This window comes from Lampetra fluviatilis, unplaced genomic scaffold, assembly GCF_964198595.1.
Source record: "Lampetra fluviatilis unplaced genomic scaffold, kcLamFluv1.1 SCAFFOLD_306, whole genome shotgun sequence".
Taxonomy (NCBI): domain Eukaryota; kingdom Metazoa; phylum Chordata; class Hyperoartia; order Petromyzontiformes; family Petromyzontidae; genus Lampetra; species Lampetra fluviatilis.
Window position 1 is genome coordinate 10,968 of NW_027621319.1, and position 20,111 is coordinate 31,078.

The 20,111-nt window shown below is 50.7% G+C and overlaps 1 long non-coding RNA gene across 1 annotated transcript in view; it reads right to left on the bottom strand.

The window, feature by feature from the left end:
* Nucleotides 1–315: 315 nt before the first annotated feature.
* Nucleotides 316–20,111, bottom strand: part of LOC144955085 (uncharacterized) — a 30,780-nt gene continuing 10,984 nt past the window's right edge. The window contains exons 2-3 of the long non-coding RNA XR_013641500.1: nucleotides 13,299–13,381; nucleotides 316–376 (exon numbers count right to left, since the gene is read on the bottom strand). This is a non-coding gene — a long non-coding RNA (uncharacterized LOC144955085). The remainder of the gene's footprint in view (nucleotides 377–13,298; nucleotides 13,382–20,111) is intronic.

Here is a 20,111-nt window from a genome sequence, read left to right on the forward strand (position 1 = left end):
TAGTCGTAGCCAGAGGTGCCCAAAACCTCGAAGGGCAGGTAGCCAATGATGGGTGGCGCCCTGTGGGATGTGACACAGTGTCACTGTGTGTGTGTCACTGTGTGTGTGTCACTGTGTGTTTGTCACTGTGTGTGTCACTGAGTGTGTGTGTGTGGTAGTAGTCGTAGCCAGAGGTGCCCAACACCTCGAAGGGCAGGTAGCCAATGATGGGTGGCGCCCTGTGGGATGTGACACAGTGTCACTGTGTGTGTGTCACTGTGTGTGTGTCACTGTGTGTTTGTCACTGTGTGTGTCACTGAGTGTGTGTGTGTGGTAGTAGTCGTAGCCAGAGGTGCCCAACACCTCGAAGGGCAGGTAGCCAATGATGGGTGGCGCCCTGTGGGATGTGACACAGTGTCACTGTGTGTGTGTCACTGTGTGTGTGTCACTGTGTGTGTGTCACTGTGTGTGTGTCACTGTGTGTGTGTGTCACTGTGTGTGTCACTGTGTGTGTGTCACTGAGTGTGTGACTGTGTGTGTGTCACTGTGTGTGTGTGTCACTGTGTGTGTCACTGTGTGTGTGTGTCACTGTGTGTGTCACTGTGTGTGTCACTGTGTGTGTGTGTCACTGTGTGTGTCACTGTGTGTGTCACTGTGTGTGTGTCACTGTGTGTGTCACTGTGTGTGTGTGTCACTGTGTGTGTCACTGTGTGTGTGTCACTGAGTGTGTGACTGTGTGTGTGTCACTGTGTGTGTGTGTCACTGTGTGTGTCACTGTGTGTGTGTGTCACTGTGTGTGTGTGTCACTGTGTGTGTCACTGAGTGTGTCACTGTGTGTGTCACTGTGTGTGTCACTGTGTGTGTCACTGAGTGTGTCACTGTGTGTGTGTGTCACTGTGAGTGTCACTGTGTGTGTCACTGTGTGTGTCACTGTGTGTGTGTCACTGTGTGTGTCACTGTGTGTGTCACTGTGTGTATCACTGTGTGTGTGTGTCACTGTGTGTGTGTCACTGTGTGTGTCACTGTGTGTGTGTCACTGTGTGTGTCACTGAGTGTGTCACTGTGTGTCACTGTGTGTGTCACTGTATGTGTCACTGAGTGTGTCACTGTGTGTGTGTGTCACTGTGAGTGTCACTGAGTGTGTCACTGTGTGTGTCACTGTGTGTGTCACTGTGTGTGTCACTGTGTGTGTGTGTCACTGTGAGTGTCACTGAGTGTGTCACTGTGTGTGTCACTGTGAGTGTCACTGTGTGTGTCACTGTGTGTGTCACTTTGTGTGTCACTGAGTGTGTCACTGTGTGTGTGTGTCACTGTGAGTGTCACTGAGTGTGTCACTGTGTGTGTCACTGTGAGTGTCACTGTGTGTGTCACTGTGTGTGTCACTGTGTGTGTGTGTGTCACTGTGTGTGTGTCACTGTGTGTGTCACTGTGTGTGTGTCACTGAGTGTGTGACTGTGTGTGTGTCACTGTGTGTGTGTGTCACTGTGTGTGTCACTGTGTGTGTGTGTCACTGTGTGTGTGTGTCACTGTGTGTGTCACTGTGTGTGTCACTGTGTGTGTCACTGAGTGTGTCACTGTGTGTGTGTGTCACTGTGAGTGTCACTGTGTGTGTCACTGTGTGTATCACTGAGTGTGTCACTGTGTGTGTGTGTCACTGTGTGTGTCATTGTGTGTATCACTGTGTGTATCACTGTGTGTGTGTGTCACTGTGTGTGTGTCACTGTGTGTATCACTGTGTGTGTGTGTCACTGTGTGTGTCACTGTGTGTGTGTCACTGTGTGTGTCACTGTGTGTGTCACTGTGTGTATCACTGTGTGTGTGTGTCACTGTGTGTGTGTCACTGTGTGTGTCACTGTGTGTGTGTCACTGTGTGTGTCACTGAGTGTGTCACTGTGTGTCACTGTGTGTGTCACTGTATGTGTCACTGAGTGTGTCACTGTGTGTGTGTGTCACTGTGAGTGTCACTGTGTGTGTCACTGTGTGTGTCACTGTGTGTGTCACTGTGTGTGTCACTGAGTGTGTCACTGTGTGTGTGTGTCACTGTGAGTGTCACTGAGTGTGTCACTGTGTGTGTCACTGTGAGTGTCACTGTGTGTGTCACTGTGTGTGTCACTTTGTGTGTCACTGAGTGTGTCACTGTGTGTGTGTGTCACTGTGAGTGTCACTGAGTGTGTCACTGTGTGTGTCACTGTGAGTGTCACTGTGTGTGTCACTGTGTGTGTCACTGTGTGTGTGTGTGTCACTGTGTGTGTGTCACTGTGTGTGTGTGTCACTGTGTGTGTCACTGAGTGTGTCACCTGTGATCCAGGAACAGGAACTTCCACTCGAGACTGTGTGTGTGTGTCACTGTGTGTGTGTCACTGTGTGTGTCACTGTGTGTGTCACTGAGTGTGTCACTGTGTGTGTGTGTCACTGTGAGTGTCACTGAGTGTGTCACTGTGTGTGTCACTGTGAGTGTCACTGTGTGTGTCACTGTGTGTGTCACTTTGTGTGTCACTGAGTGTGTCACTGTGTGTGTGTGTCACTGTGAGTGTCACTGAGTGTGTCACTGTGTGTGTCACTGTGAGTGTCACTGTGTGTGTCACTGTGTGTGTCACTGTGTGTGTGTGTGTCACTGTGTGTGTGTCACTGTGTGTGTGTGTGTCACTGTGTGTGTCACTGAGTGTGTCACCTGTGATCCAGGAACAGGAACTTCCACTCGAGACTGTGTGTGTGTGTCACTGTGTGTGTGTCACTGTGTGTGTCACTGTGTGTGTCACTGAGTGTGTCACTGTGTGTGTGTGTCACTGTGAGTGTCACTGAGTGTGTCACTGTGTGTGTCACTGTGAGTGTCACTGTGTGTGTCACTGTGTGTGTCACTTTGTGTGTCACTGAGTGTGTCACTGTGTGTGTGTGTCACTGTGAGTGTCACTGAGTGTGTCACTGTGTGTGTCACTGTGAGTGTCACTGTGTGTGTCACTGTGTGTGTCACTGTGTGTGTGTGTGTCACTGTGTGTGTGTCACTGTGTGTGTGTGTGTCACTGTGTGTGTCACTGAGTGTGTCACCTGTGATCCAGGAACAGGAACTTCCACTCGAGACTGTGTGTGTGTGTCACTGTGTGTGTGTGTCACTGTGTGTGTCACTGAGTGTGTCACCTGTGATCCAGGAACAGGAACTTCCACTCGAGACTGTGTGTGTGTGTCACTGTGTGTGTGTGTCACTGTGTGTGTGTGTGTGTGTCACTGAGTGTGTCACCTGTGGTTCAGGAACAGGAACTTCCACTCGAGACTGTGTGTGTGTGTCACTGTGTGTGTGTGTCACTGTGTGTGTCGTGTGTGTGTCACTGAGTGTGTCACCTGTGGTCCAGGAACAGGAACTTCCACTCGAGACTGTGTCACTGTGTGTGTTGTGTGTGTCACTGAGTGTGTCACCTGTGATCCAGGAACAGGAACTTCCACTCGAGACTGTGTCACTGTGTGTGTGTGTGTGTCACTGAGTGTGTCACCTGTGATCCAGGAACAGGAACTTCCACTCGAGACTGTGTGTGTGTGTCACTGTGTGTGTGTGTCACTGTGTGTGTCACTGAGTGTGTCACCTGTGGTCCAGGAACAGGAACTTCCACTCGAGACTGTGTCACTGTGTGTGTCACTGTGTGTGTCACTGAGTGTGTCACCTGTGATCCAGGAACAGGAACTTCCACTCGAGACTGTGTCACTGTGTGTGTCACTGTGTGTGTCACTGAGTGTGTCACCTGTGGTCCAGGAACAGGAACTTCCACTCGAGACTGTGTGTGTGTGTCACTGTGTGTGTCACTGTGTGTGTCACTGAGTGTGTCACCTGTGGTCCAGGAACAGGAACTTCCACTCGAGACTGTGTCACTGTGTGTGTGTGTCACTGAGTGTGTCACTGTGTGTGTCACTGAGTGTGTCACCTGTGGTCCAGGAACAGGAACTTCCACTCGAGACTGTGTGTGTGTGTCACTGTGTGTGTGTGTCACTGTGTGTGTGTGTGTGTGTCACTGAGTGTGTCACCTGTGGTCCAGGAACAGGAACTTCCACTCGAAACTGTGTGTGTGTGTCACTGTGTGTGTGTGTCACTGTGTGTGTGTGTGTGTGTCACTGAGTGTGTCACCTGTGGTCCAGGAACAGGAACTTCCACTCGAGACTGTGTGTGTGTGTCACTGTGTGTGTGTGTCACTGTGTGTGTGTGTGTGTGTCACTGAGTGTGTCACCTGTGGTCCAGGAACAGGAACTTCCACTCGAGACTGTGTCACTGTGTGTGTGTGTCACTGAGTGTGTCACTGAGTGTGTCACCTGTGGTCCAGGAACAGGAACTTCCACTCGAGACTGTGTCACTGTGTGTGTGTGTGTGTCACTGAGTGTGTCACCTGTGATCCAGGAACAGGAACTTCCACTCGAGATGTGTCACTGTGTGTGTGTGTGTGTCACTGAGTGTGTCACCTGTGATCCAGGAACAGGAACTTCCACTCGAGACTGTGTGTGTGTGTCACTGTGTGTGTGTGTCACTGTGTGTGTCACTGAGTGTGTCACCTGTGGTCCAGGAACAGGAACTTCCACTCGAGACTGTGTCACTGTGTGTGTCACTGTGTGTGTCACTGAGTGTGTCCACCTGTGATCCAGGAACAGGAACTTCCACTCGAGACTGTGTCACTGTGTGTGTCACTGTGTGTGTCACTGAGTGTGTCACCTGTGGTCCAGGAACAGGAACTTCCACTCGAGACTGTGTGTGTGTGTCACTGTGTGTGTCACTGTGTGTGTCACTGAGTGTGTCACCTGTGGTCCAGGAACAGGAACTTCCACTCGAGACTGTGTCACTGTGTGTGTGTGTCACTGAGTGTGTCACTGTGTGTGTCACTGAGTGTGTCACCTGTGGTCCAGGAACAGGAACTTCCACTCGAGACTGTGTGTGTGTGTCACTGTGTGTGTGTGTCACTGTGTGTGTGTGTGTGTGTCACTGAGTGTGTCACCTGTGGTCCAGGAACAGGAACTTCCACTCGAAACTGTGTGTGTGTGTCACTGTGTGTGTGTGTCACTGTGTGTGTGTGTGTGTGTCACTGAGTGTGTCACCTGTGGTCCAGGAACAGGAACTTCCACTCGAGACTGTGTGTGTGTGTCACTGTGTGTGTGTGTCACTGTGTGTGTGTGTGTGTGTCACTGAGTGTGTCACCTGTGGTCCAGGAACAGGAACTTCCACTCGAGACTGTGTCACTGTGTGTGTGTGTCACTGAGTGTGTCACTGAGTGTGTCACCTGTGGTCCAGGAACAGGAACTTCCACTCGAGACTGTGTGTGTGTGTCACTGTGTGTGTGTGTCACTGTGTGTGTCACTGAGTGTGTCACCTGTGGTCCAGGAACAGGAACTTCCACTCGAGACTGTGTGTGTGTGTCACTGTGTGTGTGTGTCACTGTGTGTGTCACTGAGTGTGTCACCTGTGATCCAGGAACAGGAACTTCCACTCGAGACTGTGTGTGTGTGTCACTGTGTGTGTGTGTCACTGTGTGTGTGTGTGTGTGTCACTGAGTGTGTCACCTGTGGTTCAGGAACAGGAACTTCCACTCGAGACTGTGTGTGTCACTGTGTGTGTGTGTCACTGTGTGTGTGTGTGTGTGTCACTGAGTGTGTCACCTGTGGTCCAGGAACAGGAACTTCCACTCGAGACTGTGTGTGTGTGTCACTGTGTGTGTGTGTCACTGTGTGTGTGTGTCACTGTGTGTGTGTGTGTGTGTCACTGAGTGTGTCACCTGTGGTCCAGGAACAGGAACTTCCACTCGAGACTGTGTCACTGTGTGTGTGTGTGTGTGTCACTGAGTGTGTCACCTGTGGTCCAGGAACAGGAACTTCCACTCGAGACTGTGTCACTGTGTGTGTGTGTGTGTGTCACTGAGTGTGTCACCTGTGGTCCAGGAACAGGAACTTCCACTCGAGACTGTGTGTGTGTGTCACTGTGTGTGTGTGTCACTGTGTGTGTCACTGAGTGTGTCACCTGTGGTCCAGGAACAGGAACTTCCACTCGAGACTGTGTGTGTGTGTCACTGTGTGTGTGTGTCACTGTGTGTGTCACTGAGTGTGTCACCTGTGATCCAGGAACAGGAACTTCCACTCGAGACTGTGTGTGTGTGTCACTGTGTGTGTGTGTCACTGTGTGTGTCACTGAGTGTGTCACCTGTGATCCAGGAACAGGAACTTCCACTCGAGACTGTGTGTGTGTGTCACTGTGTGTGTGTGTCACTGTGTGTGTCACTGAGTGTGTCACCTGTGGTCCAGGAACAGGAACTTCCACTCGAGACTGTGTGTGTGTGTCACTGTGTGTGTGTGTCACTGTGTGTGTCACTGAGTGTGTCACCTGTGATCCAGGAACAGGAACTTCCACTCGAGACTGTGTGTGTGTGTCACTGTGTGTGTGTGTCACTGTGTGTGTCACTGAGTGTGTCACCTGTGGTCCAGGAACAGGAACTTCCACTCGAGACTGTGTGTGTGTCACTGTGTGTGTGTGTCACTGTGTGTGTCACTGAGTGTGTCACCTGTGGTCCAGGAACAGGAACTTCCACTCGAGACTGTGTGTGTGTGTCACTGTGTGTGTGTGTCACTGTGTGTGTCACTGAGTGTGTCACCTGTGGTCCAGGAACAGGAACTTCCACTCGAGACTGTGTGTGTGTGTCACTGTGTGTGTTGTGTCACTGAGTGTGTCACCTGTGGTCCAGGAACAGGAACTTCCACTCGAGACTGTGTCCTGTGTGTGTCACTGTGTGTGTCACTGAGTGTGTCACCTGTGGTCCAGGAACAGGAACTTCCACTCGAGACTGTGTCACTGTGGTGTGTCACTGTGTGTGTCACTGTGTGTGTCACTGAGTGTGTCACCTGTGATCCAGGAACAGGAACTTCCACTCGAGACTGTGTCACTGTGTGTGTCACTGTGTGTGTCACTGTGTGTGTGTGTGTCACTGTGTGTGTCACTGAGTGTGTCACCTGTGGTCCAGGAACAGGAACTTCCACTCGAGACTGTCACTGTGTGTGTCACTGTGTGTGTCACTGTGTGTGTGTGTGTCACTGTGTGTGTCACTGAGTGTGTCACCTGTGGTCCAGGAACAGGAACTTCCACTCGAGACTGTGTGTGTGTGTCACTGTTTGTGTGTGTCACTGTGTGTGTGTCACTGAGTGTGTCACCTGTGGTCCAGGAACAGGAACTTCCACTCGAGACTGTGTGTGTGTGTCACTGTGTGTGTGTCACTGTGTGTGTCACTGAGTGTGTCACCTGTGGTCCAGGAACAGGAACTTCCACTCGAGACTGTGTGTGTGTGTCACTGTGTGTGTGTGTCACTGTGTTCACTGTGTGTGTCACTGAGTGTGTCACCTGTGATCCAGGAACAGGAACTTCCACTCGAGACTGTGTCACTGTGTGTGTCACTGTGTGTGTCACTGAGTGTGTCACCTGTGTCCAGGAACAGGAACTTCCACTCGAGACTGTGTGGTGTCACTGTGTGTGTGTGTCACTGTGTGTGTGTGTCACTGTGTGTGTCACTGAGTGTGTCACCTGTGGTCCAGGAACAGGAACTTCCACTCGAGACTGTGTGTGTGTGTCACTGTGTGTGTGTGTCACTGTGTGTGTCACTGAGTGTGTCACCTGTGGTCCAGGAACAGGAACTTCCACTCGAGACTGTGTGTGTGTGTCACTGTGTGTGTGTGTCACTGTGTGTGTCACTGAGTGTGTCACCTGTGGTCCAGGAACAGAACTTCCACTCGAGACTGTGTGTGTGTGTCACTGTGTGTGTGTGTCACTGTGTGTGTCACTGAGTGTGTCACCTGTGGTCCAGGAACAGGAACTTCCACTCGAGACTGTGTGTGTGTGTCACTGTGTGTGTGTGTCACTGTGTGTGTCACTGAGTGTGTCACCTGTGGTCCAGGAACAGGAACTTCCACTCGAGACTGTGTGTGTGTGTCACTGTGTGTGTGTGTCACTGTGTGTGTCACTGAGTGTGTCACCTGTGGTCCAGGAACAGGAACTTCCACTCGAGACTGTGTGTGTGTGTCACTGTGTGTGTGTCACTGTGTGTGTCACTGAGTGTGTCACCTGTGGTCCCAGGAACAGGAACTTCCACTCGAGACTGTGTGTGTGTGTCACTGTGTGTGTGTGTCACTGTGTGTGTCACTGTGTGTGTCACTGTGTGTGTCACCTGTGATCCAGGAACAGGAACTTCCACTCGAGACTGTGTCACTGTGTGTGTCACTGTGTGTGTCACTGAGTGTGTCACCTGTGGTCCAGGAACAGGAACTTCCACTCGAGACTGTGTGTGTGTGTCACTGTGTGTGTGTGTCACTGTGTGTGTCACTGAGTGTGTCACCTGTGGTCCAGGAACAGGAACTTCCACTCGAGACTGTGTGTGTGTGTCACTGTGTGTGTGTGTCACTGTGTGTGTCACTGAGTGTGTCACCTGTGGATCCAGGAACAGGAACTTCCACTCGAGACTGTGTGTGTGTGTCACTGTGTGTGTGTGTCACTGTGTGTGTCACTGAGTGTGTCACCTGTGGTCCAGGAACAGGAACTTCCACTCGAGACTGTGTGTGTGTCACTGTGTGTGTGTGTCACTGTGTGTGTCACTGAGTGTGTCACCTGTGGTCCAGGAACAGGAACTTCCACTCGAGACTGTGTGTGTGTGTCACTGTGTGTGTGTGTCACTGTGTGTGTCACTGAGTGTGTCACCTGTGGTCCAGGAACAGGAACTTCCACTCGAGAACTGTGTGTGTGTGTCACTGTGTGTGTGTGTCACTAAGTGTGTCACCTGTGGTCCAGGAACAGGAACTTCCACTCGAGACTGTGTCACTGTGTGTGTCACTGTGTGTGTCACTGAGTGTGTCACCTGTGGTCCAGGAACAGGAACTTCCACTCGAGACTGTGTCACTGTGTGTGTCACTGTGTGTGTCACTGTGTGTGTCACTGAGTGTGTCACCTGTGATCCAGGAACAGGAACTTCCACTCGAGACTGTGTCACTGTGTGTGTCACTGTGTGTGTCACTGTGTGTGTGTGTGTCACTGTGTGTGTCACTGAGTGTGTCACCTGTGGTCCAGGAACAGGAACTTCCACTCGAGACTGTGTCACTGTGTGTGTCACTGTGTGTGTCACTGTGTGTGTGTGTGTCACTGTGTGTGTCACTGAGTGTGTCACCTGTGGTCCAGGAACAGGAACTTCCACTCGAGACTGTGTGTGTGTGTCACTGTTTGTGTGTGTCACTGTGTGTGTCACTGAGTGTGTCACCTGTGGTCCAGGAACAGGAACTTCCACTCGAGACTGTGTGTGTGTGTCACTGTGTGTGTGTGTCACTGTGTGTGTCACTGAGTGTGTCACCTGTGGTCCAGGAACAGGAACTTCCACTCGAGACTGTGTGTGTGTGTCACTGTGTGTGTGTCACTGAGTGTGTCACTGAGTGTGTCACTGTGTGTGTCACCTGTGATCCAGGAACAGGAACTTCCACTCGAGACTGTGTCACTGTGTGTGTCACTGTGTGTGTCACTGAGTGTGTCACCTGTGGTCCAGGAACAGGAACTTCCACTCGAGACTGTGTGTGTGTGTCACTGTGTGTGTGTGTGTCACTGTGTGTGTGTGTCACTGTGTGTGTCACTGAGTGTGTCACCTGTGGTCCAGGAACAGGAACTTCCACTCGAGACTGTGTCTGTGTGTGTCACTGTGTGTGTCACTGAGTGTGTCACCTGTGGTCCAGGAACAGGAACTTCCACTCGAGACTGTGTGTGTGTGTCACTGTGTGTGTGTGTCACTGTGTGTGTCACTGAGTGTGTCACCTGTGGTCCAGGAACAGGAACTTCCACTCGAGACTGTGTGTGTGTGTCACTGTGTGTGTGTGTCACTGTGTGTGTCACTGAGTGTGTCACCTGTGGTCCAGGAACAGGAACTTCCACTCGAGACTGTGTGTGTGTGTCACTGTGTGTGTGTGTCACTGTGTGTGTCACTGAGTGTGTCACCTGTGGTCCAGGAACAGGAACTTCCACTCGAGACTGTGTGTGTGTGTCACTGTGTGTGTGTGTCACTGTGTGTGTCACTGAGTGTGTCACCTGTGGTCCAGGAACAGGAACTTCCACTCGAGACTGTGTGTGTGTGTCACTGTGTGTGTCACTGAGTGTGTCACCTGTGGTCCAGGAACAGGAACTTCCACTCGAGACTGTGTGTGTGTGTCACTGTGTGTGTGTGTCACTGTGTGTGTCACTGAGTGTGTCACCTGTGGTCCAGGAACAGGAACTTCCACTCGAGACTGTGTGTGTGTGTCACTGTGTGTGTGTGTCACTGTGTGTGTCACTGTGTGTGTCACTGTGTGTGTCACCTGTGATCCAGGAACAGGAACTTCCACTCGAGACTGTGTCACTGTGTGTGTCACTGTGTGTGTCACTGAGTGTGTCACCTGTGGTCCAGGAACAGGAACTTCCACTCGAGACTGTGTGTGTGTGTCACTGTGTGTGTGTGTGTCACTGTGTGTGTGTGTCACTGTGTGTGTCACTGAGTGTGTCACCTGTGGTCCAGGAACAGGAACTTCCACTCGAGACTGTGTGTGTGTGTCACTGTGTGTGTGTGTCACTGTGTGTGTCACTGAGTGTGTCACCTGTGGTCCAGGAACAGGAACTTCCACTCGAGACTGTGTGTGTGTGTCACTGTGTGTGTGTCACTGTGTGTGTCACTGAGTGTGTCACCTGTGGTCCAGGAACAGGAACTTCCACTCGAGACTGTGTGTGTGTGTCACTGTGTGTGTGTGTCACTGTGTGTGTCACTGAGTGTGTCACCTGTGGTCCAGGAACAGGAACTTCCACTCGAGACTGTGTGTGTGTGTCACTGTGTGTGTGTGTCACTGTGTGTGTCACTGAGTGTGTCACCTGTGGTCCAGGAACAGGAACTTCCACTCGAGACTGTGTGTGTGTGTCACTGTGTGTGTGTGTCACTGTGTGTGTCACTGAGTGTGTCACCTGTGGTCCAGGAACAGGAACTTCCACTCGAGACTGTGTGTGTGTGTCACTGTGTGTGTGTGTCACTGTGTGTGTCACTGAGTGTGTCACCTGTGGTCCAGGAACAGGAACTTCCACTCGAGACTGTGTGTGTGTGTGTCACTGTGTGTGTGTGTCACTGTGTGTGTCACTGAGTGTGTCACCTGTGGTCCAGGAACAGGAACTTCCACTCGAGACTGTGTGTGTGTGTCACTGTGTGTGTGTGTCACTGTGTGTGTCACTGAGTGTGTCACCTGTGGTCCAGGAACAGGAACTTCCACTCGAGACTGTGTGTGTGTGTCACTGTGTGTGTGTGTCACTGTGTGTGTCACTGAGTGTGTCACCTGTGGTCCAGGAACAGGAACTTCCACTCGAGACTGTGTGTGTGTGTCACTGTGTGTGTGTGTCACTGTGTGTGTCACTGAGTGTGTCACCTGTGGTCCAGGAACAGGAACTTCCACTCGAGACTGTGTGTGTGTGTCACTGTGTGTGTGTGTCACTGTGTGTGTCACTGAGTGTGTCACCTGTGGTCCAGGAACAGGAACTTCCACTCGAGACTGTGTGTGTGTGTCACTGTGTGTGTGTGTCACTGTGTGTGTCACTGAGTGTGTCACCTGTGGTCCAGGAACAGGAACTTCCACTCGAGACTGTGTGTGTGTGTCACTGTGTGTGTGTGTCACTGTGTGTGTCACTGAGTGTGTCACCTGTGGTCCAGGAACAGGAACTTCCACTCGAGACTGTGTGTGTGTGTCACTGTGTGTGTGTGTCACTGTGTGTGTCACTGAGTGTGTCACCTGTGGTCCAGGAACAGGAACTTCCACTCGAGACTGTGTGTGTGTGTCACTGTGTGTGTGTGTCACTGTGTGTGTCACTGAGTGTGTCACCTGTGGTCCAGGAACAGGAACTTCCACTCGAGACTGTGTGTGTGTGTCACTGTGTGTGTGTGTCACTGTGTGTGTCACTGAGTGTGTCACCTGTGGTCCAGGAACAGGAACTTCCACTCGAGACTGTGTGTGTGTGTCACTGTGTGTGTGTGTCACTGTGTGTGTCACTGAGTGTGTCACCTGTGGTCCAGGAACAGGAACTTCCACTCGAGACTGTGTGTGTGTGTCACTGTGTGTGTGTGTCACTGTGTGTGTCACTGAGTGTGTCACCTGTGGTCCAGGAACAGGAACTTCCACTCGAGACTGTGTGTGTGTGTCACTGTGTGTGTGTGTCACTGTGTGTGTCACTGAGTGTGTCACCTGTGATCCAGGAACAGGAACTTCCACTCGAGACTGTGTCACTGTGTGTGTGTGTCACTGTGTGTGTCACTGAGTGTGTCACCTGTGGTCCAGGAACAGGAACTTCCACTCGAGACTGTGTGTGTGTGTCACTGTGTGTGTGTGTGTCACTGTGTGTGTCACTGAGTGTGTCACCTGTGGTCCAGGAACAGGAACTTCCACTCGAGACTGTGTGTGTGTGTCACTGTGTGTGTGTGTCACTGTGTGTGTCACTGTGTGTGTCACTGTGTGTGTCACTGTGTGTGTCACTGTGTGTGTCACTGTGTGTGTGTGTCACTGTGTGTGTCACTGAGTGTGTCACCTGTGGTCCAGGAACAGGAACTTCCACTCGAGACTGTGTGTGTGTGTCACTGTGTGTGTGTGTCACTGTGTGTGTCACTGAGTGTGTCACCTGTGGTCCAGGAACAGGAACTTCCACTCGAGACTGTGTGTGTGTGTCACTGTGTGTGTGTGTCACTGTGTGTGTCACTGAGTGTGTCACCTGTGGTCCAGGAACAGGAACTTCCACTCGAGACTGTGTGTGTGTGTCACTGTGTGTGTGTGTCACTGTGTGTGTCACTGAGTGTGTCACCTGTGGTCCAGGAACAGGAACTTCCACTCGAGACTGTGTGTGTGTGTCACTGTGTGTGTCACTGTGTGTGTCACTGTGTGTGTCACTGTGTGTGTCACTGAGTGTGTCACCTGTGGTCCAGGAACAGGAACTTCCACTCGAGACTGTGTGTGTGTGTCACTGTGTGTGTGTGTGTCACTGTGTGTGTCACTGAGTGTGTCACCTGTGGTCCAGGAACAGGAACTTCCACTCGAGACTGTGTGTGTGTGTCACTGTGTGTGTGTGTGTCACTGTGTGTGTCACTGAGTGTGTCACCTGTGGTCCAGGAACAGGAACTTCCACTCGAGACTGTGTGTGTGTGTCACTGTGTGTGTCACTGTGTGTGTCACTGTGTGTGTCACTGTGTGTGTCACTGAGTGTGTCACCTGTGGTCCAGGAACAGGAACTTCCACTCGAGACTGTGTGTGTGTGTCACTGTGTGTGTGTGTGTCACTGAGTGTGTCACCTGTGGTCCAGGAACAGGAACTTCCACTCGAGACTGTGTCGCGATGTGAACTCCTCGCTCGGCTCATCCACCACGCACAGCTCCTGCACCACCACCACAACAACAATCACCACAACCACAACAACCACGTCAACAACAACCACCACAACAACAATCACCACAACCACAACAACAATCACCACAACCACAACAACCACAACAACCACAACCACGTCAACAACAATCACCACCACCACATCAACAATCACCACAACCACAACAACCACAACAACCACAACCACGTCAACAACAACCACCACCACCACATCAACAATCACCACCACCACATCAACAATCACCACAACCACAACAACCACAACAACCACAACCACGTCAACAACAACCACCACCACCACATCAACAATCACCACAACCACAACAACCACAACAACCACAACCACGTCAACAACAACCACCACCACCACATCAACAATCATCACAACCACAACAACCACAACAACCACAACCACGTCAACAACAATCACCACCACCACAACAACAATCACCACAACCACAACAACCACAACAACCACAACCACGTCAACAACAATCACCACCACCACATCAACAATCACCACAACCACAACAACCACAACAACCACAACCACAACAACCACAACAACCACAACCACGTCAACAACAATCACCACCACCACAACAACAATCACCACAACCACAACAACCACAACAACCACAACCACGTCAACAACAATCACCACCACCACATCAACAATCACCACAACCACAACAACCACAACAACCACAACCACGTCAACAACAACCACCACCACCACATCAACAATCACCACCACCACAACAACAATCACCACAACCACAACAACCACAACAACCACAACCACGTCAACAACAATCACCACCACCACAACAACAATCACCACAACCACAACAACCACAACAACCACAACCACGTCAACAACAATCACCACCACCACATCAACAATCACCACAACCACAACAACCACAACAACCACAACCACGTCAACAACAACCACCACCACCACATCAACAATCACCACCACCACAACAACAATCACCACAACCACAACAACCACAACAACCACAACCACGTCAACAACAATCACCACCACCACATCAACAATCACCACAACCACAACAACCACAACAACCACAACCACGTCAACAACAATCACCACCACCACATCAACAATCACCACAACCACAACAACCACAACAACCACAACCACGTCAACAACAATCACCACCACCACAACAACAATCACCACAACCACAACAACCACAACAACCACAACAACCACGTCAACAACAACCACAACAACAACAATCACAACAACCACGTCAACAACAACCACGCACAGCTCCTGAACCACTACAACCACAACAACAACCACGTCAACAACAACAACCTCAACAACCACAACAACAACCACCACGTCAACAACAACAACCTCAACAACCACAACAACAACCACCACGTCAACAACAACAACCACAACAACCACAACAACAACCACGTCAACAACAACCTCAACAACCACAACAACAACCACCACGTCAACAACAACAACCTCAACAACCTCAACAACAACAACCACAACAACCACAACAACAACCACAACAACAACAACCTCAACAACCACAACAACAACCACGTCAACAACAACAACCTCAACAACCACAACAACAACCACCACGTCAACAACAACAACCTCAACAACCTCAACAACCACAACAACAACAACCACAACAACCACGTCAACAACAACAACCTCAACAACCACAACAACAACCACGTCAACAACAACAACCTCAACAACCACAACAACAACCACGTCAACAACAACAACCTCAACAACCACAACAACAACCACCACGTCAACAACAACAACCTCAACAACCTCAACAACCACAACAACAACAACCACAACAACCACGTCAACAACAACAACCTCAACAACCTCAACAACCTCAACAACCACAACAACAACAACCACAACAACCACGTCAACAACAACAACCTCAACAACCTCAACAACCACAACAACAAACACAACAACAACCACGTCAACAACAACAACAACAACCTCAACAACCACCTCAACCACAACAACAACAACCACGTCAACAACAACAACCTCAACAACCACAACAGAGAGAAAGACATGTTCTGGTAGGAGTGGAGATGATCTGGTAGGGATGGTGATGATCTGGTAGGGATGGTGATGATCTGGTAGGGATGGAGATGATCTGGTAGGGATGGTGATGATCTGGTAGGGATGGTGATGATCTGGTAGGGATGGTGATGATCTGGTAGGGATGGTGATGATCTGGTAGGGATGGTGATGATCTGGTAGGGATGGTGATGATCTGGTAGGGATGGTGATGATCTGGTAGGGATGGTGATGATCTGGTAGGGATGGTGATGATCTGGTAAGGATGGAGATGATCTGGTAGGGATGGAGATGATCTGGTAGGGGTGGAGATGATCTGGTAGGGATGGTGATGATCTGGTAGGGATGGAGATGATCTGGTAGGGATGGTGATGATCTGGTAGGGATGGTGATGATCTGGTAGGGATGGAGATGATCTGGTAGGGATGGTGATGATCTGGTAGGGATGGAGATGATCTGGTAGGGATGGAGATGATCTGGTAGGGATGGAGATGATCTGGTAGGGATGGAGATGATCTGGTAGGGATGGAGATGATCTGGTAGGGATGGAGATGATCTGGTAGGGATGGAGATGAACTGGTAGGGGGGGAGATGATCTGGTAGGGATGGTGATGATCTGGTAGGGATGGTGATGATCTGGTAGGGATGGTGATGATCTGGTAGGGATGGTGATGATCTGGTAGGGATGGAGATGATCTGGTAGGGATGGAGATGATCTGGTAGGGATGGTGATGATCTGGTAGGGATGGAGATGATCTGGTAGGGATGGTGATGATCTGGTAGGGATGGTGATGATCTGGTAGGGATGGAGATGATCTGGTAGGGATGGTGATGATCTGGTAGGGATGGTGATGATCTGGTAGGGATGGTGATGATCTGGTAGGGATGGTGATGATCTGGTAGGGATGGTGATGATCTGGTAGGGATGGTGATGATCTGGAGGGATGGAGATGATCTGGTAGGGGTGGAGATGATCTGGTAGGGATGGAGATGATCTGGTAGGGGTGGTGATGATCTGGTAGGGATGGAGATGATCTGGTAGGGATGGAGATGATCTGGTAGGGATGGTGATGATCTGGTAGGGATGGAGATGATCTGGTAAGGATGGAGATGATCTGGTAGGGATGGAGATGATCTGGTAGGGATGGTGATGATCTGGTAGGGATGGAGATGATCTGGTAGGGATGGTGATGATCTGGTAGGGATGGAGATGATCTGGTAGGGATGGAGATGATCTGGTAGGGATGGTGATGATCTGGTAGGGATGGAGATGATCTGGTAGGGATGGTGATGATCTGGTAGGGGTGGTGATGATCTGGTAGGGGTGGTGATGATCTGGTAGGGATGGAAATGATCTGGTAGGGATGGTGATGATCTGGTAGGGGGGGAGATGATCTGGTAGGGGTGGAGATGATCTGGGAGGGATGGTGATGACCTGGTAAGGATGGTGATGATCTGGGAGGGATGGTGATGATCTGGTAGGGATGGAAATGATCTGGTAGGGATGGAGATGATCTGGTAGGGATGGAGATGATCTGGTAGGGATGGAGATGATCTGGTAGGGATGGAGATGATCTGGTAGGGGTGGAGATGATCTGGTAGGGATGGAGATGATCTGGTAGGGATGGAGATGATCTGGTAGGGATGGAGATGATCTGGTAGGGATGGTGATGATCTGGTAGGGATGGAGATGATCTGGTAGGGATGGAGATGATCTGGTAGGGATGGAGATGATCTGGTAGGGGTGGAGATGATCTGGTAGGGATGGAGATGATCTGGTAGGGATGGAGATGATCTGGTAGGGATGGAGATGATCTGGTAGGGGTGGAGATGATCTGGTAGGGATGGAGATGATCTGGTAGGGATGGAGATGATCTGGTAGGGATGGAGATGATCTGGTAGGGATGGAGATGATCTGGTAGGGATGGTGATGATCTGGTAGGGATGGAGATGATCTGGTAGGGGTGGAGATGATCTGGTAGGGATGGAGATGATCTGGTAGGGATGGTGATGATCTGGTAGGGATGGAGATGATCTGGTAAGGATGGAGATGATCTGGGAGGGATGGAGATGATCTGGTAGGGGTGGAGATGATCTGGTAGGGGTGGAGATGATCTGGTAGGGATGGAGATGATCTGGTAGGGATGGTGATGATCTGGTAGGGATGGAGATGATCTGGTAGGGGTGGAGATGATCTGGTAGAGATGGAGATGATCTGGTAGGGATGGAGATGATCTGGTAGGGATGGAGATGATTTGGTAGGGATGGTGATGATCTGGTAGGGATGGAGATGATCTGGTAGGGATGGTGATCATCTGGTAGGGGTGGTGATGATCTGGTAGGGATGGAGATGATCTGGTAGGGATGGTGATGATCTGGTAGGGGTGGTGATGATCTGGTAGGGATGGAGATGATCTGGTAGGGATGGTGATGATCTGGTAGGGATGGAGATGATCTGGTAGGGGTGGAGATGATCTGGTAGAGATGGAGATGATCTGGTAGGGATGGAGATGATCTGGTAGGGATGGTGATGATCTGGTAAGGATGGAGATGATCTGGTAGGGATGGTGATGATCTGGTAGGGATGGTGATGATCTGGTAGGGATGGTGATGATCTGGTAGGGATGGTGATGATCTGGTAGGGATGGTGATGATCTGGTAGGGATGGAGATGATCTGGTAGGGGTGGTGATGATCTGGTAGGGATGGTGATGATCTGGTAGGGATGGTGATGATCTGGTAGGGATGGTGATGATCTGGTAGGGATGGTGATGATCTGGTAGGGATGGTGATGATCTGGTAGGGATGGTGATGATCTGGTAGGGATGGAGATGATCTGGTAGGGATGGTGATGATCTGGTAAGGATGGAGATGATTTGGTAGGGATGGTGATGATCTGGTAGGGATGGTGATGATCTGGTAGGGATGGTGATGATCTGGTAGGGATGGAGATGATCTGGTAGGGATGGAGATGATCTGGTAGGGATGGTGATGATCTGGTAGGGATGGAGATGATCTGGTAGGGATGGAGATGATCTGGTAGGGATGGTGATGATCTGGTAGGGATGGAGATGATCTGGTAGGGATGGAGATGATCTGGTAGGGATGGTGATGATCTGGTAGGGATGGAGATGATCTGGTAGGGATGGAGATGGTCTGGTAGGGATGGTGATGATCTGGTAGGGATGGTGATGATCTGGTAGGTGTGGAGATGATCTGGTAGGGATGGAGATGATCTGGTAGGGATGGTGATGATCTGGTAGGGATGGTGATGATCTGGTAGGGGTGGTGATGATCTAGTAGGGGTGGAGATGATCTGGTAGGGATGGAGATGATCTGGTAGGGATGGAGATGATCTGGTAGGGATGGAGATGATCTGGTAGGGGTGGTGATGATCTGGTAGGGATGGTGATGATCTGGTAGGGATGGTGATGATCTGGTAAGGATGGAGATGATCTGGTAGGGATGGAGATGATCTGGTAGGGATGGAGATGATCTGGTAGGGATGGAGATGATCTGGTAGGGATGGAGATGATCTGGTAGGGATGGAGATGATCTGGTAGGGATGGTGATGATCTGGTAGGGATGGAGATGATCTGGTAGGGATGGAGATGATCTGGTAGGGATGGTGATGATCTGGTAGGGATGGTGATGATCTGGTAGGGATGGAGATGATCTGGTAGGGATGGAGGTGATCTGGTAGGGATGGAGATGATCTGGTAGGGATGGAGATGATCTGGTAGGGATGGAGATGATCTGGTAGGGATGGAGATGATCTGGTAGGGATGGAGATGATCTGGTAGGGGTGGTGATGATCTGGTAGGGATGGTGATGATCTGGTAGGGATGGTGATGATCTGGTAAGGATGGAGATGATCTGGTAGGGATGGAGATGATCTGGTAGGGATGGAGATGATCTGGTAGGGATGGAGATGATCTGGTAGGGATGGAGATGATCTGGTAGGGATGGAGATGATCTGGTAGGGATGGTGATGATCTGGTAGGGATGGAGATGATCTGGTAGGGATGGAGATGATCTGGTAGGGATGGTGATGATCTGGTAGGGATGGTGATGATCTGGTAGGGATGGAGATGATCTGGTAGGGATGGAGATGATCTGGTAGGGATGGAGATGATCTGGTAGGGATGGAGATGATCTGGTAGGGATGGAGATGATCTGGTAGGGATGGAGATGATCTGGTAGGGATGGAGATGATCTGGTAGGGATGGTGATGATCTGGTATGGATGGAGATGATCTGGTAGGGATGGTGATGATCTGGTAGGGATGGAGATGATCTGGTAGGGATGGAGATGATCTGGTAGGGATGGAGATGATCTGGTAGGGATGGAGATGATCTGGTAGGGATGGTGATGATCTGGTAGGGATGGAGATGATCTGGTAGGGATGGAGATGATCTGGTAGGGATGGTGATGATCTGGTAAGGATGGTGATGATCTGGTAGGGATGGAGATGATCTGGTAGGGATGGAGATGATCTGGTAGGGATGGAGATGATCTGGTAGGGATGGAGATGATCTGGTAGGGATGGAGATGATCTGGTAGGGATGGAGATGATCTGGTAGGGATGGTGATGATCTGGTAGG